This window comes from Schistocerca nitens, chromosome 4, assembly GCF_023898315.1.
Source record: "Schistocerca nitens isolate TAMUIC-IGC-003100 chromosome 4, iqSchNite1.1, whole genome shotgun sequence".
NCBI classification, from domain to species: Eukaryota; Metazoa; Arthropoda; class Insecta; order Orthoptera; family Acrididae; genus Schistocerca; species Schistocerca nitens.
Genome location: NC_064617.1, coordinates 271,412,361 through 271,432,013, shown reverse-complemented (window position 1 = coordinate 271,432,013; position 19,653 = coordinate 271,412,361). Strand labels below are relative to the sequence as shown.

General features: G+C 53.2%; 2 non-coding genes across 2 annotated transcripts; one reads left to right on the top strand and one right to left on the bottom strand.

Moving 5' to 3' along the window:
• Positions 1-10,934: 10,934 nt before the first annotated feature.
• Positions 10,935-11,006, bottom strand: Trnaw-cca (transfer RNA tryptophan (anticodon CCA)). The gene has a single exon. It is a non-coding gene; the product is annotated as a tRNA-Trp (tRNA).
• Positions 11,007-11,124: 118 nt separating this feature from the next.
• Trnaa-cgc (transfer RNA alanine (anticodon CGC)) lies at positions 11,125-11,196 on the top strand. Its single transcript has one exon. It is a non-coding gene; the product is annotated as a tRNA-Ala (tRNA).
• Positions 11,197-19,653: the final 8,457 nt, after the last annotated feature.

Below are 19,653 nucleotides of genomic sequence, written 5' to 3'. Positions count from 1 at the left end.
GCGCCGCCGTCGGTAAGTTAAGGGGGTGGATATTGCACCAGACCGCAGTCCAGTCGTTCCGAGGATATTTGCTTTCGACCACATTCCGTCGCTGTCGCAACATGAGGGTGCCGTACACTCTGCGGACTGCGGGCAGGTCGTCAATGCGCAGCATCTTCCGCAGGTAACTGTAGTCCAGCAGAAAAGTACGGCAGTGACACAAGGCTGTTGGGATGTGGTGAATATCGATCGGCGGGTCCAGGTTGGGTGGCACGATTTCCGTCAGGAGGAAGGAGATCAGACGGCTATGGTCGCGTTTCCAATGCCATAGCCCCCCCCCCCCCCCCCCTGCGGGTTCGGGGGTTAGAATAGGCCCGCGGTATTCCTGCCCGTCGTAAGAGGCGACTAAAAGGAGTCTCAAATGTTTCGGCCTTATGTGATGGTCCCCTCTCGGGTTTGACCTCCATCTTTCTAAATTATTCCGAAGAGCGAGCCAATTGGGGAAGGGCGCCTTACATGGTGCACTGTATCCGTCGTGCAATTAGACCTTTAGCCGGCTTTCTCGTCGTTGCAATGGTGTCCCGCTCGTTTTCGATCTCTTGGGCGATTACCACGCTGCACTCTGCAGTGTTTCTTTTACCTGCGACGACGACCTTAAACAGTTTTGCACCTAAGATCCAGCACGGTAGCCAGCCCGTTGTGGTGGGGCCGCCATGTACCCTCTTGGTTGTAGCCCCCTGACAACACAGGGATCGCTCTACTGATGCCTGCGCCGTTAACTCCCCATGTATGCCAAGGAGTAGATGCCCATCTCCTTGGGGCATCAGGACTCCCGGCAATGGCCGTCCTGCCAGGTGGCTATTGCTGCGGCTGGGTGGCGCCCGTGGGGAGGGCCCTTGGTCGGAGTAGGTGGCATCGGGGCGGATGACCCGCAATGAAGCGTGGTACTTCATCTCTCGCTGGCGGCCAGCCGCCAGCAGTCTCTAAGCGTTCTCGGGCTCAATTTAATGCTGAAAAGTACAATCCCAAAACGTTCCCCTCTCTGGCCACGCCGTGGGAGGAACGTAAATCTCAGGATGGCGGTGGCAAATATTCGCCCCGATTCTTAGTTTGTACGAGAGCTGATGGGGAGTCTTTTCTCTCCACAAAGCCTCAGTTCTTCGTCGAGCATTTAGAGGACAAGTTTGGGGAGGTGGAGGGTTTGTCAAAAATGCGCTCTGGATCGGTCCTGATACAAACGGCATCCTCTGCCCAGTCACGGCGGTTACTTGCTTGTGACAAGTTGGGGGATGTTTCCGTCACCATCACTCCCCATAAAAGTTTAAACATGGTCCAGGGTATTATATTCCACAGGGATCTTCTTCTGCAGTCCGACGATGAATTACGCGCCAACCTCGAACGACGAGGTGTTCACTTCGTCCGGCGCGTCCATCGGGGTCCGAGGGATAATCAGGTAGCCACCGGTGCCTTCATCTTGGCCTTCGAAGGTGATGTATTACCCGAAAAGGTCAAGGTGATGGTTTACCGTTGTGATGTGAAGCCATATATCCCTCCTCCGATGCGGTGTTTTAAATGCTGGAAGTTCGGGCACATGTCATCTCGTTGTACTTCCAGCCTCATGTGTCGGGATTGTGGCCGTCCTTCGCATCCCGATACTCCATGTGCCCCGCCTCCCATCTGTGTTAACTGCGGAGAACACCATTCCCCCTGCTCGCCGGACTGTAGGATATTGCAGAAAGAAAGGAAGATAATGGAATATAAGACCCTGGACCGGCTGACCTACCCCGAGGCTAGACGGAAATATGAGAGGCTCCATCCTGTGGCAATGACGTCCACCTACGCCGCTGCTGCAACGACGGTTCTGCCAACATCACGAATCGGCTCTAAGATCGGTCAGCATCCACCAGCCCCCTTGCTTGTGGGGGGCACTTCACACCCTGTTGCTCCTCCTCCATCTTCTCCAGGAGCAACACCCTCAAAACCATCGGGGACATCAGCTCCCCCTTCCCAGCCGGAGAAGCGTAAGACTTCTTCGGCTACTCTTGCCAGGAAGGGATCCCTTGTGGACCTCCCTTCGCAAGTCCCGACCAGTGGAAAAGCGGACGCCCGCAAGGGCTTGACACAACCGCCAGTCCCTGGTCATCGGGCCTCGCGGTCGTCGTCTGTCCCTGAGACCGACCCAGTGAAACCCATGAAGCCTGACCCACCGAAGGCACAGCGCGACAAGCTGAAACAGAAGAAAGTCCTCAAGACTAACGATGTTGCGGTGGCACCCGTCCCACCGCTTCCTACAAGCTCTGCCTCTGAAGACGAGGTGGAGATTCTGGCGTCCGCTGAGGACCTCGCTCTTGCCGGTCCCTCGGACGCAATGGATGGCATTTGCACGGGTGCTCCATCGGAGGCATCAGGTGACCCAGCGGCATAATCTGCCTTCCCAGTCCCGTCACGCCATTCCCAGCCATGGACAACACCATCCTCCAGTGGAACTGCAGCGGTTTCTTCCACCATCTAGCTGAGCTCCGCCAACTTATCAGCCTTCACCCTTTCCTTTGCATTGCTCTCCAGGAAACTTGGTTTCCAGCAATGCGAACCCCCGCCCTCCGTGGCTATCGGGGTTATTATAAGAACCGAGCAGCTTATGAAAGGGTGTCTGGTGGCGTCTGCATATATGTCCTTCACACTCTGCACAGCGAGTCTGTCCCTCTCCAGACGCCTTTAGAGGCTGTCGCTGTGCGCGTGTGGACGCCACAGGCTGTTACCGCCTGCAGTCTTTACCTTCCACCGGATGGTGATGTCTCGCAGCATGTCCTGGCTGCACTGGTCGCCCAATTGCCGCCACCTTTCTTGCTATTGGGCGACCTCAACGCCCATAACCCTCTGTGGGGTGGGTCAGTGGCAACAGCTCGAGGCGCCATCGTTGAGCATTTATTGTCGCAGCTCGATCTCTCGCTGTTAAATGATGGTGCCTTCACACACTTCAGTGTGGCGCATGGCACCTACTCCGCCATTGACCTTTCCATCTGTAGCCATAGCCTCTTACCATCTGTCCAATGGAGTGTGCATGACGACCTGTGTGGTAGTGACCACTTTCCGATCTTTTTGTCACTACCACAGCGCCACTCTTCTGGGCGCCCTAGCAGGTGGGCTATGAATAAAGCTGACTGGGATTTGTTCTCCTCCACTGCCGCTTTTGAGCCTCTCTCTACTGATGACATTGATGCGGTGGTTCAATCGGTCACCACCGGCATCGTTACTGCCGCTGAATCTGCCATTCCCCGTTCTTCTGGGTCCCCTCGGCGGAAGGCTGTGCCTTGGTGGTCGCCTGAGATCGCTGAAGCGATTAAAGATCGCCGGCGGGCGCTCCAGCGTCACAAGCGTCATCCCTCCATAGACCACCTTATCGCCTTCAAACGGCTGCGTGCGCGGGCCCGCCTCCTTATCCGCCAAGGCAAGAAGGAGTGCTGGGAGCGGTATGTGTCCACCATTGGCCTCCATGTCACTCCATCGCAGGTCTGGGCCAAGATTCGACGCGTCTACGGCTATCGGACACCTGTCAGCGTCCCTGCGCTCTCACTGAATGGAGCAGTTTGTACTGACTCCGACGTCATTGCAAATCGCTTAGCAGAGCATTTTGCTATGAGTTCCGCCTCTGCGAATTACCCCCAGGCCTTCCGCTCCATTAAAGAGCGGATGGAACGTCGGAGACTTTCGTTTCGCACCAACCACCCAGAATCTTACAATGCTCCATTCAGTGAGTGGGAATTTCGCAGTGCCCTAGCTGCTTGCCCTGATACCGCTCCTGGGCCAGATGGCATCCACTGTCAGATGCTGAAACACCTTTCAGTGGACTGCCAGCGGCGCCTTCTCGATCTTTACAACCGTCTTTGGGTCGAGGGGGAGTTTCCGTCGCAATGGCGGGAAGGTATTGTCATCCCCGTTTTGAAACCTGGAAAGAACCCTCTGGAGGTGGACAGCTACCGTCCCATTAGCCTCACCAACGTTCTTTGCAAGTTGCTTGAACGGATGGTGAGCCGGCGCTTGACTTGGGTACTGGAGTCGGGGCCTTCTTGCTCCGTCTCAGGGTGGGTTCCGTAAAGGCCGCTCCGCCACCGACAATCTGGTGAGCCTGGAGTCGGCCATCCGTACTGCCTTTGCCCGCCGTCAGCACCTGGTCGCTGTCTTTTTCGACATGCGGAAGGCGTACGATACGACATGGCGCCATCACATCCTTTCTACGCTTCATGGATGGGGTCTTCGGGGTCCTCTGCCGATTTTTATCCGCAATTTTCTGTCGTGTCGTACCTTCCGCGTGCAAGTCGCGGCCTCGTATAGTTCCTCCCGCGTCCAGGAGAACGGTGTGCCACAGGGTTCTGTTTTAAGTGTCTGTCTGTTTTTAATAGCCATTAACGGGCTTGCTGCGGCCGTGGGAACTTCTGTCTCCGCTTCCCTGTATGCTGACGACTTTTGCCTTTACTACAGCTCTACTGGCATTGCAGCTGTTGAACGTCAGCTACAGGGCGCTATCCGTAAGGCGCAGTCTTGGGCTGTAGCGCATGGGTTTCAGTTTTCGGCAGCCAAGACCTGCGTTATGCATTTCTGCCGGCGCCGGACAGTCCATCCTGAGCCGCAGCTTTATCTTGCCGACGAACTCCTTGCAGTGGTTGAGACCCACAGGTTTTTGGGGGTCGTTTTTGATGCTCGGTTGACTTGGCTGCCTCATATTCGGCAGCTCAAACAGGCGTGTTGGCGGCATCTCAATGCACTGCGATGTTTGAGCCACACCCGCTGGGGCGCCGACCGCTCTACCCTGTTACGGCTCTACCAGGCGTTAATCCAGTCCCGCCTGGATTATGGGTGCCTGGCTTATGGCTCAGCATCCCCGTCTGCGTTGCGGGTGCTGGACCCAATTCTCCACAGCGGGATACGCCTTGCCACTGGTGCTTTCCGCACCAGCCCTGTGGACAGCTTACTAGTGGAGGCAGGTGTCCCTCCACTGCGGTTCCGACGCCAACGTTTGCTGGCCGCTTATGCTGCCCATGTTCTAAGCTCGCCCGGGCATCCAACTATCGTCTCCTGTTCCCACGATCGGTCGTCCGTCTGCCAGAACGTCGGCCCCGCTCTGGTTGTACAATAGCGGTCCGCGTCAAAGAGCTTCTCTCTGGGCTTCAGGTTTTCACTGTTCCACCTCCTTTCCGGGCTACTTTGCATACACCCCCATGGTGTGTTCGTCGCCCTTGCCTTCGGCTCGACTTGGCACAGTGCCCGAAGGACTCAGTCCCTCCACAGGCCTTCCGCCGCCGCTTTCATTCCATCCTGGCCACGTATCAGGGCTCTGGCATTGTTTACACCGACGGCTCGATGGTTGCTGGTCGAGTCGGTTATGCGCTCACTCTAGGGGACCATTCCGAACAACGTTCCTTGCCGGCTGGCTGCAGCGTTTACACTGCGGAGCTGGTCGCCATCTTTCGAGCCCTAGAGTATATCCGCTCCTGCTCAGGTGAGTCCTTCGTTATCTGCAGCGATTCCCTGAGCAGTTTACGAGCCCTCGACCAGTGTTTTCCACGTTCCCGTCTGGTGATGGCTATCCATGAGTCCCTGCATACTCTTGCCGGTAGCGGCCGCTCTGTGGTCTTTGTGTGGACCCCCGGTCATGTCGGTATCCCGGGTAACGAACATGTTGACCGCCTGGCGAAAGAGGCCACCAGTAAGCCATCTCTGGACGTTGGCCTCCCAGAGACTGATTTGCGGGCAGTCTTCCGCCGCAAAATTTTGGCGCTATGGGCCGATGAATGGCGCGAACTGACGACGCGCAATAAACTACGTTTTGTGAAGGAGACGACGGCTGTGTGGCGGTCATCCCTGCGAGCCACTCGCAGGGACTCAGTAGTTCTTTGCCGGCTCCGCATTGGCCACTCCCGGCTGACACACGGTTACTTACTGCGCCGGGAAGACCCTCCTCTATGTCGCTGTGGGGCGGCTTTGACGGTGGCCCACATTTTGATGGCCTGCCCCCTTTTAGCTGTGGTCAGGCAGACATTTAGGCTGCCTGATACGCTCCCTGCCCTTTTAACAGACGACTCCGCAATGGCTGACTTAGTTTTACGTTTTATTCGGGCAGGGGGCTTCTATCATTTAATCTGAGTGTTTCTATTTTCTGTTATTGTTTTGTGTTGACTCTGGCCTTTGGCCTATGCTTTTAAACTGATTTTTTAACGTGTTTCTAAGTGGTTGGCTTTTCCTTTTTTTTTTTTTTGTTTCTATGGTCGGCCAACCACCGTCACACTCTGTGTGGTTTTAGTTCGTTTTGTCTTGTCTTTGTCTCAGTTTCTCTTGTTGTGTATCGTCTGTGTTCTATTCTGTTCCTCGTTTTTATTCTCTGTGGGTGTTCTTTGTCTTTGGAAAAAGGGACCGATGACCGTAGCAGTCTGGTCCCTTTGATCCCCCAAACCAACCAACCAACCAACCAATGCCATAGCGTCAGGCGCACAAACAAAGCCAAGGCCTTGACGTATACATTGATGAGTCCGAGGCCGCCAGCTGTCAGCGGGTGAGTGAGCGTCGCGTTACTTACTTTAAAGAGATGTCCGTGGTTCACGTAATGGCCGAAGACTGCCTGGAGTCTGTCCGCTGTCGCCCGCGGCATGGGAAATATTCGCGCTATATATATAATCTTCGACACCAGGTAGGTGTTTACGAATTCGACCTTTTGCAGCGCATCGAGGGACCGTTAGGTGTGTAGTCGGATACTGGCGCGGATATTGTGCAAGAGGCGTTTGTAGTTGAGAGCGATCGTGCGGCGCATATTTTTAGTGTACGTTACTCCCAAACATTTCATCTCTGTAAGCACCTTAATGCGGGTTTCTGGTTGCGCGGGTAACCCGCGTCCAATGTGCAGAATTCCCGATTTCCGCCTGTTGAGCTGTGCACCAGCCGCTTTGCCGTATCTCTCAATCGGAGCTATCGCCATGTCAACCTCGGCGTTCGAACGTATTAAGATGACGACATCATCCGCGTAAGCCCGGTACACAAATTTATCATCTCGCACAGTGACGCCCCGTAGCGTTGTGTGTAGTTGAACCAACAGCGGCTCAATCGCGAGGGCAAACAAGCTCATGGAGAGGGGACACCCCTGTCTGACAGAGCAGTGTATCTGTACGGGTCCTGCTAAAAGTCCGTTTACTAAGACCATTGACTCTGATCCATGTAGAAGCCGCAAGACAGACGCAATGAGCCGTTGTGGAACACACATCGCCGTCATTGTTTCGCGGAGAAAGTCATGGCCGACTGCATCAAAGGCTTTTTCTAAGTCGACAGCAAGCATGGCACCTTGCATTCTACACGCATCTGCGATGGCTATCAGATCACGGTAGTCACATAACGCCATATGAATAGCGCGATTGTCACCGACTCCAGTCTGGTCTTTTCCCGTTAACTGTGTAAGGGCCGGTCGGAAGCGAAGGGCCAGGAGTCGTGCAAAGAGTTTGTAATCACTGTTAAGCAGTGTTATCGGCCGGAATTGATGCACAGAGTATCCGGAAGAGGTCTTCGGGACTGGAATGATTAGTCCCTGCGTAAATTCTCGCGGGACTGCCACATCAGGATTGAGTAGCTCCTGGCACAAACGTCTCAACATCGGCGTTAGGATACTTTGAAATTCTCTGTAGAATTCTATTGGCAGTCCATCGGGCCCAGGGGATTTATTCTTTCGACCCTTTGCCAAGGCCGTCGCCACTTCCTCTTCCGTCACATCTTCCTGCAGTGCATCAACAGTGGCGCGATCGAGTCGGCGCGGCAGTGCCGTGAGTATGTCATTGAGTGCCTCTCGATCTGGAGCCTTCTGCGAGTACAGACTGGCATAGTAATCCACGAACCCTTTTTTGATCTCGGCCTGAGTGGTTAACCGCCGGCCGTCCACCGTCCGAAGTGCCGTGATGAGTTTCCGTGTATACTGCCGCTTTTCCCCTACCACGTGGTGCAATGAGGGTCCTTCGTGCGCGACCTCATATCCCAGTCGTGCTCGAATGACGGTGCCATCCATCTTGTGGCGCGTGAGATGCAACAGTTTGGCTTTGACGCGGTTGATTTCGACAAGACTAACCGGTCGTTGTTCGGGACGGTTGTACATGTCACGGAGAACTCTAAAGTAAAATTCCACCGTGTCATTGTACCATTGCATCCTCTCGCGGGAGTAATTCATTAGTGTCCTCCTCAAGGCCGGTTTGGCGCAATGTAGCCACCAGAGGAGCACCGACTGATAGGCGTGTGTGCGACGTAAGCATTTCGTCCAGGTGTCGGTGACTTGTACACGGCAATCACGATCCTGCAGAACAGCGACATTCAATTTCCACAATCCTCTGCCGCGATAGGTTGCCTGGCGCGCCAGAGTGATGGTGCAGATATATGCCAAATGATCTGAAAAGATCGTCGGTCAGAGTTCCGACTGCTGAAGACTGAGACGAAGCCCGCGCGACGTATATATGCGGTCCAGGCGGTTCGCTGACGTAGCCGTAAAGTACGTGAACCCCGGCGCGTCTCCATGAAGGCAGGTCCATGTGTCCAGCAAGGCCATGTCACGTATAACGGCAGAGAGCTCCGGGCATGTGTTGTAGTTCGGCGTCTGGTCGCGGGGTGACAGCACGCAGTTGAAGTCACCTCCGAAAACGACGTGATCGTACCTGCCCGCGAACAGGGGCATTATGTCAGTCCTATAGAATTCCGAGCGGGCGCCTCTATTGTTTGAGCCAGATGGAGCGTAGACATTAATAATGCGGACGCCAGCGAGCGTAAGCGCTGTACCTCTCGCCGAAGGTAGAAACGCGACGTCCGTAACTTCGAGACCCTCTTTGGTTAAGATGGCAGTGCCCAGTTCGTGCGCAGTACCAGGATGGATATGAGCGGTATATGTGCGCAAGGACTGGAGATCCGACTCCCTGACCTCCTGTAACAGGGCGATATCGACTTCCGCCGCTCGTAACATGTCACTGAGAAGCTGCAGTTTACGAACACTGCTGATTTTATTAATGTTGATTGTCGCTATGCGATACGCCTGTAGAGGGTTCATTGGGCACAACTCCGCGACACTTTCTGCTTTTAGGTTCGCTGTCCTTTCTCCGAGCCGTCGACCGGCTCACTTGATCCGGGTCGGAATGCGTTACCCATGGTACCATGGGAGTCGTCCACGGCCAGTGGTTTGTCCGTCGTTCCGGAATCCTGTGCGTCAAACTCAACATCATCAGCCCAATTTACTTCATTATGCACAGGGGCGGGGCGGTGCAAGTTCGGGAGGTTTCGATCCGGCTCATCACATGGTTCAAGGGGTCGCGTCGTACTCACATCCATGGGGGTCGCACTGCAGCCGTCAACGCCACAGTGACCAGGGGGGCTGGCCTCTCACTGCGTAGGGGCCTGGTATGTTGCAGAAATCGTCGCCGGAGTGCCGCGCTGCGTTTGTGCAATCCGTGTGGCTTTTTCACGATATGGGCGAGCTGCTTCGCCGGCATCTGGGGGCGCGATACGTTGTTTCTTGCGCTTCTTTTGTTGGTGCCGAGAAGTATGGGCTTCCTCTGCGTCTGAAGGTTGAGACTGTCCCACACTAGGTGTTTCGGAGTCCGCTCCCGTCTCGGGCGTCACGTCTGAGACCACGTCCATCACTTCCGTCCGCGGAGGTTCCACATGCGCGGAGACATCCGGACTGGGGGCGTCTGAAGCCGGCCGCACAGATTGGTCTACCACCGGGGCATCCTGCAGCATGGCCGGCTCCTGTGATGCAGCGGGAGGATCGGTAACAGCGGGGAATGGCACCGTAGCTCCTCGCGCAGCCGCGACATACGTAAGTGGCCAAGCTTGGGACCGCTGCGGATCGAGGTTCTCGCCCACAGGCAATTGTGCAATTCGCCGTTGTAAACACTCCGATCGTACGTGACCTTCTTTTCCACAACCAGAGCATGTACGAGGTTGACCATCATACATGACGATCGCTCTGCAGCCACAAATGTATACGTAGGAGGGTATATGTTTCTGAAGGTCGATTCTCACTTGACGGACACCATTAAGAACAGGGTACGTCTCAAAGCTCAACCACTTCTCCTCTGTATGGACGAGGACCGTCCCATAGTGTTGCAGGGCCGAAGTTACTTGGTGGGCAGTCACCTCAAATGGTAATTCAAAGACACGTACCGTTCTGATTCCAATGCCCGCTGGTTCCACAAGGACTGTCCCGACATTGCCGTCGGAGTGAAGGAACTTATAAGAGCCTCCCGACGTCCTAATCAGTCGGTCACAGCAATCGTCATTGATAAGTTTCACATAGACAACACTTGCCACTATCGAAATGAATACCAAACAGTTCGTTTGGATCTAATTTCACTACCTCCCTCAAAAAACGTTCAACTTCAAGCGCTTTTGGTCGGACATAGCGGTTCTCGAACGTGAACTTTACTGTCGACTTTCGTAAAGAATGAGCCATGTGAACGTTGCCTGTGTACGATGCACGCTGCGCCGCTAGCACAACACTCGCCGCCTCCGCTAAGCTGCTGGTCGCGGCTAGGACGTAAACAGCACGTCCGCGCCGCACGGCTTCTCAAGCCCGGGAACCTCTCGATCTGCAGTCGAATGCTCTACGACTGAGCTATACCCCCTTTCAAGATCTTTCTATTCCCATAACTTAAGGAAAAATATTATACTCTGCCTGGCTAAAGACGTCTAATCGAGCAAAATATTGCGTAATCATTATCTCTCAGTTATATATTAGCGTTAAACGATATAAATATCAAAAATACTAGACACTTCGCGCCTGGAGAAAGTGCGAGTCGGCGCCTTCACCTTAATGTCAGAACGCGAAAATTGCACTAGTAGCTTTTTTCAAGCAAGTTCTGTTCGTCCGTTCTCTGTAATCGTTTGGTATCTGATTAAACTGACATACTCGCCTATGGCTTTCGTAAACGAAAATTTCATTGTGACCCCGACGTGATTTGAACACGCAACCTTCTGATCTGGAGTCAGACGCGCTACCGTTGCGCCACGGAGTCGACGCTGCTTAGCTCTTGTAATGAATAGGTTCCTCGAACACTTACTGTACCGTTCAAACCTAAGAAATAATGACAGTAGGATCCACGAGAGACTCGTCGCAGATGTAGTTGCTCTGGCGGGGGTGTAACTCAGTGGTAGAGTGTCTGCTTCGCGTGCAGAAAGTCCTGGGTTCAAATCCCAGCTCCTCCAATTTTTGTTTCTCCGTGCAGCAGTACATGAAAACTTTTGCCTATCACCATATTCTATAAAATTCAGTGTACAAGATTCTTCCCCCAAGCAAGTGGATTTCGTACAGTTCGACCGCATGGCGGGAGGACGATGACCTGCAAGAGCCTGGGCTGCGATCCCCCCATTGAAATGTTGCTCCAAAGCCTTCGGTATGGCGTGCGGAGTGCATCTGAAACATGTTATTTGCAACTCACCGCGACAACCGTCATTTGTTTTTTCGAGATACTGAAAAATGAAGGGGGCACCCGGGATTGAACCGGGGACCTCTCGATCTGCAGTCGAATGCTCTACGACTTTTTTTTTTCTTTTTTTTTTTTTGGGTCTCCTTCCTCCCCTTCAACCCATCCTTGCGCTCGCCAATTTCTGCCGTCTCGGCCTGGCTTCTATGCCATTAAAAGAACGTTGAACACAAAGGACGCTACTTCTGCATCAAGAAAGGAAAAAAGGAAAACGTGTTGTCACTGCAGTGGAAAGTTCAAGGTGCGTTGCTTCTGCAGCAAAGGAAACGTTTCATTCCTTGTTGATGACTCTTTGCTGCAAAACTTTTATTTTCATCGTGTTTTGTTGGTTATTTGTTTTTTATCTTTTTTTTATCTTTTTTTAACTTTTTTAATATACAACAAGTTTTTTTTAAATTGTTTGTTTCCACTATTCTTTGCGTGAGACATCTCGGCTCGTTGACGGCACTCAACGCTCGTCTTCTCGAGGGTTGCCTATTATGGTATACCCCAAGCATATAGCTTGGTCTCATTTCTTTCTCCCCGTTTGTATGTGATCTCCTATGTCGGCAGTTGTCTTCTCTTAGCACTGAGTGCCCAATGGCCGGGCGCCACACACAGGTTGGAAAAAAAAAAAAAAAAAAAAAAACACTTCCATCAACGTTATCAACAGTCGGACGCAGTGCATTTCATCTTACATCTACTTCGTTGTTCCTTGTTCGTTTTTGTTCATCGTCGTTATCGTTCATAGTGTCGTTATCCTCAATGCTGGTATACAGTTCGCGAACTTTTGTCTGTATTTGTCATCCTTCATCAGCAGTTGCGCTTGTGTGGCTAGATATACTCTGTAGCCCTGGTAAGATGGCGCATCTTCGGCTTGAATTAGGTAATGCAGAGTATGTCCCGTCAGCCATGTCCATATATTGTTCTTTGTGATGGGATAGTAAGTGCCATCAGGCTGCAACACCGATGTGATGGAGATTGTGTGTCTAGCTGTCCTGCAGATAGAGGCAAGGTTCATTCTGCACCATTCCCAGACCAATTTATTTTCTCCGCAGACACATCTGTGTGGCAAGTTGTCTATGAGGGCACACTCTCCACATCTGTCAGTTGCCGACAATCGTATTCTGTATAATTTTTCTTTCGTAGGTATGGTCTCATTAACTACTTTATACCACGTTGATCTGATATTTGTTCCGAGCACTTTGTTGTGGATGTTCTTCCAGATTTGAGCCCAATCCCTTATGGGATATTTCGTTTCCATGCGGTTTACTCTTCCACTAGTATTCATTATCCGGTATAGTTGGGCGGTTGTAAGGTCCTGTATTGGTGCGCTCAGTTTCGCTCGGAGGTAACTAACTTCGAGCAGAAACATCCTGATGTGGTTGGCTTTGTAGTGGGTTTCCACCAGGTTTATCGGTATTGCCATATTAGTAGGTGTATACATCCGTAGGGCCATGTGGAGCGCGCTGTCTGGGTAGTCTTGAAACAGCTGAATAGTTCTCCGTATAAGAAGAGCCTTGCATTTAAGTTCAACATCTATGAGCCCTAGGCCCCCTTTCTCCAGTGGGAGCGTAATAACATTAATTCCCACTTTGAATATTTCGCCCCTCCAAATATACCAACCAATTGCCATCATTATTTGCTTGGAAATGCTGTTGACCACAGGGATTATCTGCCCTACATACCAGATTTTCGAAAGTATCATTTTTATTGATAAACTGCACTCTTTGTATGAGGTCCTGTTCTCTGCCTTTATTTTGCTGGAGACAACCTCTCGTCATAGCCAGAAGCTCTTGCCAGTTGTCCGTAGTAGTTTTCAGAGGCCAGCGGCTAATTCGTATTCCCAACAGCTTGATACTCTCGTGTACTACATATGGACAGTTGTCATCGATTCTAAACCCACTACCGATCGGCATGAGTTTAGTCTTGCGATAGTTGAGCTTTGAGCATGAGGCTCTTTCATAGCCGGCCGCGGTGGCCGTGCGATTCTGGCGCTGCCGTCCGGAACCGCGGGGCTGCTACGGTCGCAGGTTCGAATCCTGCCTCGGGCATGGGTGTGTGTGATGTCCTTAGGTTAGTTAGGTTTAAGTAGTTCTAAGTTCTAGGGGACTTATGACCTAAGATGTTGAGTCCCATAGTACTCAGAGCCATTTGAACCAGCTCTTTCATACTCCCGTACACTATTAGTGACTTCTTGTAGGTCTCGCTCCGAACGTACGATGACACTTATGTCATCCGCGTATGCCACACATTTTACAGTCGTCGAATACAGGGTTAAGCCCTCAAGCGTACGGTTCAGCAAACGAACAAGTGGCTCAATGGCAATGACAAAAAGAGGCATTGACATGGGGCAGCCTTGTCGTACAGATCGCTCAATAGTTATTTGCCGGGAGAGTTGGCCATTGATGACGATCCTAGAGCAAGCAGAGGTGTACGTATTTTTGACCATCGTGATAAAACCGTCACCAAAACCTAAATGGTTCATAATTTGAAAAAGGTAGCTGTGCGAAATCCTGTCAAAGGCTTTGCATTGATCTAGAGCTAAAATTGCAGCCTCCGGTTGGGTAATAGCACTAAAGGAGATGATCTCCCTATAATCTGCCAGACTTCTAAAGATCGTTCGACCAGGGACGGCTGCTGTCTGGCTGTCATGTATGATTTTATGTAAAACATGTTTAATTCTCGCTGCTAGAACGCGGGTCACAATTTTGTAATCGGAGTTGAGGAGGGAAATAGGACGAAATTTATTGACATCATCTGGTGGGTATTCTTTGGGGACGAGTACAATTAGACTATCACTGAATCCTGCTGGTAGTTGCCGACCTGATTTAATTTCATTACATATGTTCAGAAAGCAATGTTCGAGTAAATACCAGAATTGTTTGTAGAATTCAATGGGTAGGCCATCTGCCCCGGGCGATTTATTACCCTGAGCCTTCCTCAAAGCCTCCCGAAGTTCTTCCTCAGTGACATCACACAGTAATAGTTGTCTGTCCGTCTCGTCGAGGGTCGCTGTAAGGTAGTTTTTCATGGTCGTAATTGCCTCGTCATTCGTGGGCTCTGACATGTACAGCCGTCGGTAATAGTCGGTTATATATTCCTTCATCTCATTTTGGGTTGTGGTGACACTGCCATCTTCTGTTTTTAATCTGTGAATCAATTTCTGTCTAGCGCGGCGTTTCTCTTTCGCAAGATGGAAGGAGGATGGGCTTTCGGCATTAGCGCTGTTACCATCGCGAGAACGTATTTTAATTCCTTCCAGTTGTCTTCGTTTCGATAGTGTTAGCTTCGCCTTAATCCTTTTGATCTGTACAAAGTTCTCCTGTGTGACATGAGGAGCAGAATACAGCTCACGGAGACATCGAAAATAAAATTCGAAAAGCTCTTTCTGCTGCCGGCTCCTTTCACAGCTGTAACCTTTCAAGCAATTAATAAGCTTGGGCTTTGCGCAGCGGCACCACCACAGCGTAACCGACGGGAAAGTTTGTTGGCGGCGTGAGCAGAGATCCCATACTTCCTGCACCCGTTCTCTCAAACCTTGATCAGTGAGTATTGAAACATTCAGCTTCCAACCTGCTCTGCCACGGTACGTTCCCTGCCGTACCATTCGGATTGTACAGTGATATGCCTCGTGGTCGGAGAAGTACAACGGCCACGTCTCCGTTGCAGAGATCTTGTCCCGCAGGCGTTTTCCTACATAAATTCTGTCTAGTCGGCTGGCAGTTTGAGCGGTAAAATACGTAAAACACTGTCGGTCCCCGTTCAGGATTTCCCAGGTGTCTTCTAGGTCCATCAGTCGAACAGTTTCGGCAAGTGTCGCACAACCGTTAAAGTTCGGCCATTGGTCTTTAGGCTTTAAAACACAATTAAACCCCCCTGCGGGTTCGGGGGTAAGAATAGGCCCGCGGTATTCCTGCCTGTCGTAAGAGGCGACTAAAAGGAGTCTCAAACGTTTCGGCCTTCTGTGATGGTCCCCTCTTGGGTTTGACCTTTTTTTTTCCAAATTTCCGTTGTTAGTGCGTGCCATTTGGGGAAGGACACCTTACGTGGTGTTTTTCTATTGGTCCATCATGCACCACCATTTTGCATGTTACCTCTTGTCGTGTGGCGGGATTTACGCCCAACGTCTCCTGGGTTGCCTCCTTCTCGCCTTGTGCGCAATTCCATTCTTAGCACCCACGACCACTGTGGACCCTTTAGACACCTAAAATCCAGCACGGTAGCCAGTCCGTTGTGGTGGGGTCGTCATGTACCCTCTTGGTGGTAGCCCCCTGACCACGCAGGGATCGCACTACAGATGCCAGAGCTGTTTCCTCCCCATGCATGCCAAGGAGTATGTGCCCATCTTGTCTGGGGCACGGGGACTCCGGGCAACGGGATATCGGCCAGGTACCCGTCGCTTTGGCTGGGTGGCGCCCTTGGGGAGAGCCCTCGTTCGGAGTAGGTGGCATCTGGGCGGATGTGGCGCAATGAAGCGCAATAAATCACACCAAGCTGGTGGTCACACGGCCACCAGCGTCTCTAAGCGAGGTAGAGTAGAATTTGATGCTGCGCAGTATGACCCTCAGACGTTCCCCTCATTGGCTGCGCCATGGGAGGGCTGTAGATCTAGTGCCAAGCGGGAGCCTTACATACCGCAATACCTTGACTGCAGCAGGACTGATGGTGACTCCTTTCTTACGACGAAGCCTCTGTTTTTTGTGGAACACCTGGAGGATAAGTTTGGGGAAGTGGCGGGGTTGTCTAAAATGAGGAATGGGTCCATCCTCCTCAAGACGTCCTCCCCAGCCCAGTCCCGAGCGTTGCTCTTGTGTGATAAGCTGGGTGACGTCCCTGTAACCGTCACTCCCCACAGTAGCTTAAATATGGTCCAGGGGATTATCTACCATCGTGACCTATTGTTACAATCCGATGACGAGCTGAGAGCCGACTTAGAACGACGTGGAGTGCATTTTGTCCGTCGTGTCCATCGAGGACCCAAGACTAACAGGGTGGCCACCGGTGCCTTTATCTTGGCCTTCGAGGGTGATGTCTTGCCCGAGAAGGTCAAGGTGATGGTTTACCGTTGCGACGTCAAACCATACGTCCCTCCCCCGATGCGGTGCTTCCACTGCTGGAAGTTTGGGCGTATGTCCTCCCGTTGCCCATCCAGCGCTACATGTCGAGATTGCGGACGCCCCTCTCATCCCGATTCTCCATGTGCGCCTCCGCCTGTCTGTGTCAACTGTGGGGAGCACCACTCTCCATGCTCGCCGGATTGCCCCGTTCTTCATAAGGAGTGGAAGATCATGGAATTTAAGACCCTGGACCGGCTTACTTATCGAGAGGCAAAAGTGAAATATGAAAGGTTGTATCCTGCTTCCATTCGAACATCTTATGCTGCAGCCACGTTATCGTCGCCCACGCGAGCGACGGTTGTCGCCTCATCTGCGCCGCCTTCAGTGGGCCCTCGGGGCCGTGCATCTCTGTCTGCCTCCCTCGTGCCTGGGGGCAAGCCTTCTTCTGCTGCCCCCTTCGCCGTTGGGGGCAAACCCTCTTCTGTCGCTCCCCCCACGCTTACTTCGGGAGTGACATCTCCTCCAAAACCGGGGGGCTCGATCCCTCCCCCTCCCCCTCCTCCTCCACCGGCGTTGCCTCTGCCGGTTCCTCTCCAGCGGAAGGGGTCCCTCGGGGCTCTCCCTTCCTCCGTTTCTTCTCCTACCCAGCCAGATGTCAGCCAGTGGCTGAAGGTTCCGCCACCTGCTGGTCGTAGGGCTTCTGCGTCGTCGTCAACCTCTGATGCTCCTTCAGAGAAGCTCTCCCAGCCCTCTCACCCTAAGGGCTGACGTGAGAAGAAGGAACGGAATGTGTCCAAGAAGAAGGACGTTCCGGCGGTTTCAGTACCGCCTGCTGTACATAGTCCTGGCTCTGGGGATGAGGTGGAGATCCTCGCCTCTGCCGCGGATCTCGCCCTCACGGAACCCTTGGAGGCCTTTCCTATGGACGCAGCTGACTCTCACCCGGTGGCGGCAGTTGACTCTGAGGCGCCGTCTGCCTCTTAGTCGCCTTCACGCCCTCCCAGTCCCTTCCTGCTTCCATTCTCCAGTGGAACTGCGGCAGTTATTTCCGCCACCTGCCTGAGCTCTGGATGCTTCTGAGTGATTCCCCTGTTCTCTGCATTGCTCTGCAGGAAACTTGGTTTCCTGCAATGCGGACCCCCGCCCTTCGCGGTTATCGGGGATACTATAAGAACCGTGTTGCCTGTCACCGAGCATCAGGTGGAGTATGCCTCTTTGTTCACCACTCTGTCTGTAGCTCGCCCGTACCCCTTCAGACGCCTTTAGAGGCAGTCGCTGCCAGGGTTGAGCTCTCGCCGGCTATTACAGTTTGCTCTGTTTACGTTCCTCCGGATGGGGAGCTCCCCCGGCATGTCTTGGCTGCACTGCTGGCTCAACTCCCGCCACCTTTGCTGCTTCTGGGCGATTTCAATGCCCACAACCCTCTATGGGGTGGGACTGCCTCCGATGACCGTGGTCGGGCCGTGGAGCATGTGTTGGCTCAGCTCGACCTTAGCCTCTTGAATACCGGTGCTCCGACGCATTTTAGTGTGGCCCATGGCTCTTTCTCAGCCATCGATCTCTCTCTTTGCAGCCCCGGACTTGTCCCATCCCTCCACTGGAGAGTGCATCCTGACCTGTGTGGTAGTGACCATTTTCCCAACTATTTGTCACTGCCCCAGTGTCATTCTTCTGGGCGCCTGCCCCGCTGGGCTCTCCGCGGGGCTGACTGGCCGGCTTTTACTTCTGCTGCAACCATTGAGTCTCCCACACAGGGTGACATTGACGGGGTGGTCCGTGTCATAACCACATCCATCATTTCGGCGGCCGAGGCTGCCATCCCTCGCTCTTCTGGACTCCCTCAGAGGAAGGCTGTACCTTGGTGGTCGCCGCAGATTGCTGAGGCTATTCGCGACCGTAGGCGGGCTCTCCAGCGTCATAGGCGGCACCCGTCTCTGGAGACCCTCATCGCCTTTAAGAGGCTCCGTGCCTTGGCCCGTCGTCTCATTGCACAGTGTAAGCAGGAGTGCTGGGAGAGGTATGTCTCGTCCTTGGGCTCCCATGTGTCCCCCTCGCTCGTGTGGTCCCGGATACGGCGGATTTATGGATACCAGACCCCTATGGGTGTACCTGGGCTCTCTTTGGACGGCGCTGTCTGCACGGACGCTGCCACCATTGCTGAACAGCTTGCCGCGCACTTCGCTAAGAGCTCAGCGACTGCGTCTTATCCCCCCGCCTTTCGCTCTCTAAAGGAGCGAGCCGAGCAGACGCCGTTATCCTTCCACACGCATCGTTCTGAAACATACAACGCTCCTTTCAGCGAGAAGAAATTCCTCGCTGCCCTCGCCGATTGCCCTGATACAGCACCAGGACCGGACTGCATCCACGCGCAGATGCTGAAGCATCTCTCCAGGGACTGCCAGAGACACATTCTGGCGGTATTTAACCGCATTTGGAGCGAAGGCGTGTTCCCGTCGCAATGGCGAGAGGGTGTTATTGTCCCCATCTTGAAGCCCGGTGCGGACCCACTGGCGGTGGACAGCTATCGTCCCATTACCCTCACCAACGTTTTGTGCAAATCGCTCGAACGTATGGTGGGGCGGCGTTTGTGTTGGGTCCTTGAGTCGCGCGGTCTCCTCGCTCCATCCCAGGGTGGCTTCCGTCGGGGCCGGTCTGCCACGGACAATTTGGTGCAGCTGGAATCTGCTATCCGTACGGCCTTTGCCCGACGTCAGCATCTCGTTGCTGTATTTTTTGATCTGCGGAAGGCGTATGACACCAAATGGAGGCATCACATCCTCGCCACGTTGTATGCGTGGGGTCTTCGTGGTTGGCTCCCGGCTTTTCTTCAAACCTTTTTATTGCGTCGCTCTTTCCGGGTGCAAGTCGGTGCCTCCTCTAGTTCCTCTTATACACAGGAAAATGGGTTCCCGCAGGGCTCGGTGTTGAGCGTGTCCTTATTTCTAGTGGCCATAAATGGTCTGGCGGCAGCCGTGGGGTCGTCGGTGTCTCCTTCTTTGTATGCCGACGACTTCTGCATCTCATTTAGCTCCACGACTACGGGAGTCGCCGAACGCAGGCTGCAGGTAGCGTTCGGAAGGCAGCATCATGGGCTCTGACTCACGGTTTTCAGTTCTCTGCAGCCAAGACTCGAGTTATGC